The sequence below is a fragment of the Grammomys surdaster genome, unplaced genomic scaffold (genome assembly GCF_004785775.1).
Source record: "Grammomys surdaster isolate TR1022 unplaced genomic scaffold, NIH_TR_1.0 126133, whole genome shotgun sequence".
NCBI classification, from domain to species: domain Eukaryota; kingdom Metazoa; phylum Chordata; class Mammalia; order Rodentia; family Muridae; genus Grammomys; species Grammomys surdaster.
Genome location: NW_021620941.1, coordinates 4,320,396 through 4,327,769, shown reverse-complemented (window position 1 = coordinate 4,327,769; position 7,374 = coordinate 4,320,396). Strand labels below are relative to the sequence as shown.

The window sequence follows — 7,374 nt, the reverse complement described above, 5'->3', positions numbered from 1 at the left end:
CTGTTCTCTTTGCAGATCAATTTCTTGCTCAGCTGCCTGCTTCCACTCTGCCTTGCCCTCATTCCTTGGGCCAAGTGCCCAAATTTTTGTCATGTCATGCATTGTCCTGTATCATCTTAGTACAGTTGGATGATGTGCTGAAAATCCCAGCACAGAATTCCAGTAGGTTGCAGCCTTTGTTCTCGACAAATACTGTGATGATTGCAGTGACATGATGAAGTTTAGACAGCCTTTGGTGCCAGGACAACATAAGCCACAGAGCTGCTCACATGTCTGTCACACATGAGTAATTTTCCCTTTTCTCTGCCACACTTAATGAATTTATTGGATGTCCTGTGGATCTACAGAAAGCAGACAGTAGCTCTGGGCTTCTAGTAATGTGATGCACTTGCAAAAAATACCCATTGTAATGGGGCTTACTAATAGTCCCTAAGGATTGCCAGGCTTCATTTATTAGATAATACACATTTAGGAGCTGGAGAGATGGCTCAGTAGTTAGAAGAGCACTTGCTGCTCTTGCAGAGGACCCAGGTTTAATTCCCAGCATCCTTCAGTTTCACAACTGCAATTCCAGTTTCAGAAGATCCAATGCCCTTTTCTGTCCTCCAAGGGCACTAGGCATGGGGGGAAGGACCAGTTTCCATCTTGGATGAGAAAGTTCTGGCAATGTGGGCTGGGCACTTCTGAACATATTCTATCATGTAAACTATATCCTTAAACAGTTTTTATTACATTTATTCACGTGTGCATGAGTTGGTTCTCCTTCTGGTTTGTGGATTCTGGCGTTCAAACACTGGCCATCAGGCTTGGTTTCATGTGCCTTTACCTGCAGAGCCATCCTGGAGTACTGGGATGTGTACTAGTGTAAGGAAATCACTCATACACATAAAACTTTTTTTTTTTTTAAATCAGGAGGTTGGAAAAGCAAGTATATACTTTGAACTGTTCTGAGGCAGATGGTGTTGATCTGTAATGCTGAGAATGGAGCCTGGACTTCTCCTTTGAGAAGTACATGAGCTCCTACAGAGGTGTTGACAACATCCCAGCTAGCCCTGTGCTTTTGAAGCAGGTAAACAGGTGCATGGAGAAAAGCAGTAAGACACAGTGCCAAGGGGCAGTAAGCGGTGCAAGCTTTTCCAGGCTCTGGAGTGACTGCTTATGTCATCCTTAGGCTTTTCTCTAGATAATGGAACACCAACATTGTTTCTGAGGGTTGACATGGCTTATGAAACTGTTAAACAGTGTGTTTCAGTGTAGCAGGAAATCTGGGCATGATGGCACCACTTCCTGCAATCACAACACTGAAGCAGCTGAAGCAGGAGGATTGCCATGAGCTCCAGGATAGACTAGGCCACACAGCATGAGACCTTAACAAAAAAAATTGCATGTCATTAATCCCAGTACTCCAGGATGGCTCTGCAGGTAAAGGCACATGAAACCAAGCCTGATGGCCAGTGTTTGAACGCCAGAATCCACAAACCAGAAGGAGAACCAACTCATGCACACGTGAATAAATGTAATAAAAACTGTTTAAGGATATAGTTTACATGATAGAATATGTTCAGAAGTGCCCAGCCCACATTGCCAGAACTTTCTCATCCAAGATGGAAACTGGTCCTTCCCCCCTATCCAGTACTGTTACCTCAGACCCAGCAGTTGCAGATTCTAAGGTAAGCACAGTCATCTAATATTGGTCCTTCTGTCTGTTTCACTTAGGATAAGGCCCTCAGGTTTTACAGAGTCACTATGTTTGGAAGGCTTGTGTGACTGGCTTGCCAGCTCTGTTCCTACAGATCTGGGGAAAGTCATTTTCTGGGCATGATGCTTCCCAATCAGCTTTACAGGGAGGAAAAAATAATACAAGCACTTGATTTGAACTTTGTAGAGAGAGTGCAGGATAGGGGTAGAGAAGTGGATAGGAGACAATTAGCATATTTCCCCAAGCAAAAACTGACCTTTTGAACAGGGGATCAGGGTTAGCTAGAGTTTTAAGTCTAGGGGCTGCAGTAATCAAGAGAAGCTTAGAATTCACTTGGATTCACTGCAAGGAGGCCAGGAGAGGTGTTGGCCAAGAACATGGAGCAGAACCAAGATGTCACACTGGGCTGGGCTTACTTCTTTTCCCTCTGAAGTTCTCTTATAAAAACAAGGTTATTATCTGCAATATCCTTTCCCCATCCCCACGCATAATAAAGTGTGAGGCATGTGCTGACATTGGTGGGAGGTAGGGAAGCAACATTAGAAGCCATGAGACAGGGTGAGTGGGAGCCTTGAGGACACTGTTATCCTGGCCATTCTTCTGATTAGAAAGTGGACCAACAAGCAGGATTTTAATTTCCCAATCAAAAGAGAGCTGCTGATAGCTCTTGAATTTGTTTAGCATTTGGGAGAAACAGTAGAATCCCTATTTACTTATTTATTTACTTTTTTTTTTTTTTTGAGACAGTGTTTCTCTGTGTAGCCCTGGCTGTCCTGGAACTCACTCTGTAGATCAGGCTGGCCTCGAACTCAAAAATCTGCCTGACTCTGCCTCCCAAGTGCTGGGATTAAAGGCATGTGCCACCACTGCCCTGCAGAACCCCTATTTCAGTATGGAGCCAGGGAGATTAAATATCCACAGCCTAGAGATCCATCCTTCGCCACTGAAGCATTAGGTCTTAGAAATTTTGGACAATTAAGCTATACTAGCCATTTTGTACCCAAGGCTGAATATATGAATTTTAAATTTGCTGCTGCTGGCTGAAGAGGTGGTTACTATGGTCACCATCAGCTGTTTTCAGGTGGCGCAGGCCTTTAATCCCACCACTCAGGAGAAAGAGGCAGGGGGATCTCTGAGTTTGAGGCCTGCCTGATCTACAGAGCAAGTTCCAGGACAGCCAGAGCTACAAAGGGAAACCTTGTCTGGAAAAACAAAAAAAGCCAAAGGGATAAAAAGCGCAGTCCAGGAAGTAGCTCCTCAACCAGCTTTCTCTGTAAAGATAGCAGTAAATGCCTCCTACCACCTGCCTTTTCCTCACGATTCTGTGAAGGGGCTGCTGGGGTGTGGCCACTCCTTTTTTTATCTTTCCACGCCAAGGAAAAAGACTAGGAATCTTCTTCCATTATCATGTCTACAGCCAGAGTAGCTTAGAAGTCACCTTGCAGATCGTAGGCTCAGCAGAAACCAAACTGCAGAGGACCAGGAAGCTCGGGACTGGGCCTCATGCCAGGTCTGGAGCAATGCCCAGTTCTTCATAATTATTTAAATAGGAGGGTGGCTTGGTAACCAGGAGGCTGATGCCTGACGGAGCTGCAGAACTCCCAGTCAGGCTGGCTACACAGGAATGAGCTGGGTGCTACTCCAATGGTTGCCACACAACCATCACCCGAAAATGGAGGAAGGGAAAAGGCTTTGGCAGTAGGGGAGCCTGGGTATAGAGTTTGGAGCTAGGCCCTGAAAAGAGGTTGTGTATAGAACAGAAATTTTGTTTTCCTCTTCTCAGAAGTCTAGCACCCACCTGCTTAACTGCTTGTGTTCACATCTTAGCTTCTCCGATTGCTTCGTGCCTGACCTGGGGAGAGAGCTACCTTCTATGTCATCAGGATGCTAATTTTTAAAATGGGGAAGGCAATGTGTGCCTTGTAAAATTAGTGCAGAGATTAAGAGCCCAAAGAGGTAGCACGCACAGTGTCAGCTAAACAGCAAAGTTCAATTAATAGTGGGGAAAGAAATAATAATGTCGTTTATCAACTGGGACGAATACACCCTATTCTACTGGCAACAGGAAGAAAGATTGCTGAAGCATTCTCCAAATCCTGAAATAAAAGCAAATCAGTCTTTTTCCCCCCAATCGGGATTTTTTTTTCCTACCACCTCCTCAAACACGGAGCCCCAAATCAACTCATTTTTTTGGCCCCAGCCCCCACCAGAACAGGCAGACTTGGGTCTCCCAGCGCCAAGCCTCCTCCTGAGAAAGTGGAGAGACGGAGCCAACATTCCAGTGAGATCACCCGAAAGGGACTGGGCGTCTTTCCGGCCAGGGAAGCAACATCCCCAGCTTGACTGCAGCGACGGGGCCCGCCCCGCCCTTCGCCGCAGTCTCGGAAGGGCTCCCAGGGCGGAGGGGTGCGGCACAGATTCTCTGCAGGGCGGACTGGGCGGGGCAGGATTGTTCGGGTCCCAAGCCGCGGTGGGCGGATGCGGCGGCTCCTCTGCGCCGCGCCCCGCACCCCTCGCGCGCGCTCCCGTCGTTTGTCCCAACCCCCCACTACCCCGCCCCGCAGCCTCGGCTCCTTCCGGACGGGCTCGGTCCTTTCCGTACTGCAGTGGAGCAGCGAGTCCCGCCTCTCGCGTCGCCAACCCGGGCACTTCCCTCACGCTCACGCTCGGCCGCCGCGGGGGCGCGTGCGGCCGCTTATAAAAGCCGCGGTGCGCGCGCGTCGCCGTCACTATCGCTGCGGAGCGAACGGCGTGAGGCAGGGGCCGCGGCGGCGCATCTTTTTCCTCAGCAGCCCTTAGCGCGGCGACCCACGCCCCTCACCCCCAGGAGCCGGTAAGAAAGGGCGGTGGGCGGGAAGGGAAAGGCCGCGGGCGGCCTAGCACCAGAGCGATGCGGTCAGATGAGCTGCGGAGCCTCGCGGGCGGCTCCGTGGGCCGCCGCCGCCTTTTGTGGCGCGTGGGCTGCGGGGCGCGGCAGAGCCGGGCGGCGACCTGGAGTGTCACGGTCTGCGGAAGGTACGGGAGGCCCCCTTCCTGAGCCCGCGGCCCCACCCGTCGCGGCAGGTGGCAGAGGGTGGTCCTCGGCAGCACCCACCCACGAGCGCCCCCGCACCGCACTTCGCCCGCAGCAGCGGTGCACGCACCCTAGGAGCCTCGCGTCTGCAGTGAAGGGCTCTCTGACCTTAATTTCATCCTGTGTGGCGGTCCTGGGCCCTCTGGCCGCAGAAAAGGCCTCCTTTTTCTTTCCTGTTAATAAATGTCTTTTCTCTCCAGTGCTGACCTGCTCCTGTATAATAGTTAGATGCGGTGCCACTTGGTAGGAGGAGATCCAAATCCAATAAATAACTTAATAGCTTACAGCTCTTTTCTTTCTATGCAAGACATTAAGTAGAAGGCTTCTTTTTTGTTTTTTTTTTTTGTCAAATTTTTCTGCTGTCCCAGTGCGAAGTTAGAACAATCTTTTGTCTGAAGCTATCCCTGCAAATTAGATGAAATGCTTCTCAACGAAAAATTTGATTTTAAAATCCTCTCAGGTACTGGAATTACACGCCCGCATGCACACATACACATATCAAGGGGGCTTCTATGTAAGTAAGGTTCGATGTGTTTTAAGTAAGTGTCCCAGAAAGCTAGGATGAGATCATTTCAAACTACTACACTTTACAGGGTCTTTTTGACTTTCATCTCTCTGTCTCTGTCTCTATCTCTTTACAGGCTCTTACTGTGTAACTCCGGCTGGTCTGGAATTAGCTGAATAGCTCAGGCTGGTGTCAAACTCAGGATTTCCTGCCTCAGCCTCCCAGATAATAAGGTTTTTCTATATAGAGACCCAAAACATTTTAAGTCGTCTGTTCTTTCCCTTGGTATTTTCAAAAAGCTAATTATCGTGGCTGTCAAGGAATACAAGAAAGGCCAACCATATGAAGTATTTTAATAATGTGTTAAGAAATTGCGTTGTCATAGCAACTGGACTTAAATAAAACAGAATGTATCAAAGATGGCAGGGTGGGGGTGTCTGGTAGCCAGGAAACAAGAGCTTAAGAATAGCACCAACAACAGTGGGTTACATGAAGCCCTGAGCCAAGGTTCCCACTCACACTAAATGTCTTAAATTTTAAAGGTCAAATTGAACTCAAAGTTGGAAAAAAAAATGTGCGTCAGTAGATCCCCTGCAGGAAATTAACAATAAGCCTTTTTTAGTAACTGGGCCATTAATTCCTCAAAGGGACTCTCAAAGTGTGTTGAACGTTATCCAGGGACCTAGATAAAAAGAATGGATTGGAAGGTTTGCCCTATCCCAGACAAATGTGAAACAGTTCTTAGGGTAAACTCATGGCCTAGAGACATATTTTAGATATGCAATTCTAGTCCCTCCTTTTTGAGACAAGGCCTTGATGCATAGCTCATTCTGGATCTGTGTGGTCGGTTGTAGCTGATCTTGAACTCATCACACTTCCGCCAGCTAGCCCGGCTGCTACCTCCCTTGACTTTACCCCCTTAGAAGAGAGGAGGCCTTGCTTCGTTCTCCATCCTTTGCTTCCTAAGGAGCCGCTGCAGCCAGCTATTCGCTGGAAGTGCATTTGACCTTGGCTGTATGCTTTGTAGTAATCTAATACTTGGAGAAATCTGATGTCAAGAAATCTAATGAACAGGTTTAAGTGAGGAAAGCCATATTAAGTATATCTTTTAGTTCCCTGGACTATAATTTTCTATTATTTTCCTTCTCTGCTTTCATCTCAGAGGTGGGGCCACTGCAGATACTGGCTCTTAGGAATAGCTCACCCAGTCTAGTCTGTGGAATATGCACTAAAGACAGAGGCTCTGAGGGCAGCTTGCCTATGTTATCAGTCCCCACTGCCTATTGGAGAACGCCTCTCTGTGCATCTGGGTGTGCTGCAGCTCGTCAGCTGTGGCCTTACAGGGGAATGCCATGACCTGATGGCCAATGCTGACTGCAGAAATGCAGAGGGCCGCAGAGCTGGCCAGAGAGCCATCTGGCTGGAACAGCTGTGCAGCGAGTGACGCCTTTCACATCTCCTGCACATGCTGTTTATACTTGCTTTAAGGAGGAAATAATAGTATTTTGTAAAGGTACTGCACCAGCAAACTGGCCCCAAGGTCAGTCTTCGATGTTTGAGTTCCTTACTATACTCAGGCTTTCATGAAATCATCTTTTTGCTTAATTACTTTTGCAATGCAAATGCCTAAAAGCCTCAGGATTTCTATTTCATCAGAATGTGGATGAGAAGAGGCATATTTATTTTTAAAAGAACGTCCAGTATTAAAAACCAATCCTTGGGCAACTGAGACCTGAGAGAGAGTGTGACTTGGCAGCACAGTTAGCTGATGGTAATTGTCCACACCCAGAAGCCTTGGCTCCCTGATTACATCTCAGATTTCTGAGATGGGATTCAGGCACTGGGGCAGTCTGTATGCTGTTTGATTTTTTGCCTGTTTTCATGTGTTTTCACAGATGTGTTCTCTTCACTTTAAAGTGATTCTATCCCAGTTACCCTTAGAAGTGTGTTGTCTTGCTCTTCCCCCTCCTCTTTAGAGTCCACATTCCTTCAACATGTTGTCATCGTTTCGTAAACGCAGAGCTCAGGTATTTGACCAGCATGCAGAAAATGTGTTGCCTTTTTGATTTTTTTTTTTTTTTTTTTTTTTTTTTTTTT

The 7,374-nt window shown here is 47.6% G+C and overlaps 1 protein-coding gene across 4 annotated transcripts in view; it reads left to right on the top strand.

The window, feature by feature from the left end:
* The first annotated feature begins 4,307 nt into the window (after positions 1–4,307).
* Positions 4,308–7,374, top strand: part of Sptan1 (spectrin alpha, non-erythrocytic 1) — a 67,943-nt gene continuing 64,876 nt past the window's right edge. For 3 of the 4 annotated variants that reach the window (XM_028756877.1, XM_028756876.1, XM_028756874.1), the window contains exon 1: positions 4,308–4,532. The gene's annotated coding sequence lies outside the window, so the exon portion shown is untranslated. The remainder of the gene's footprint in view (positions 4,533–7,374) is intronic. The other variant, XM_028756878.1, reaches the window with a different exon arrangement.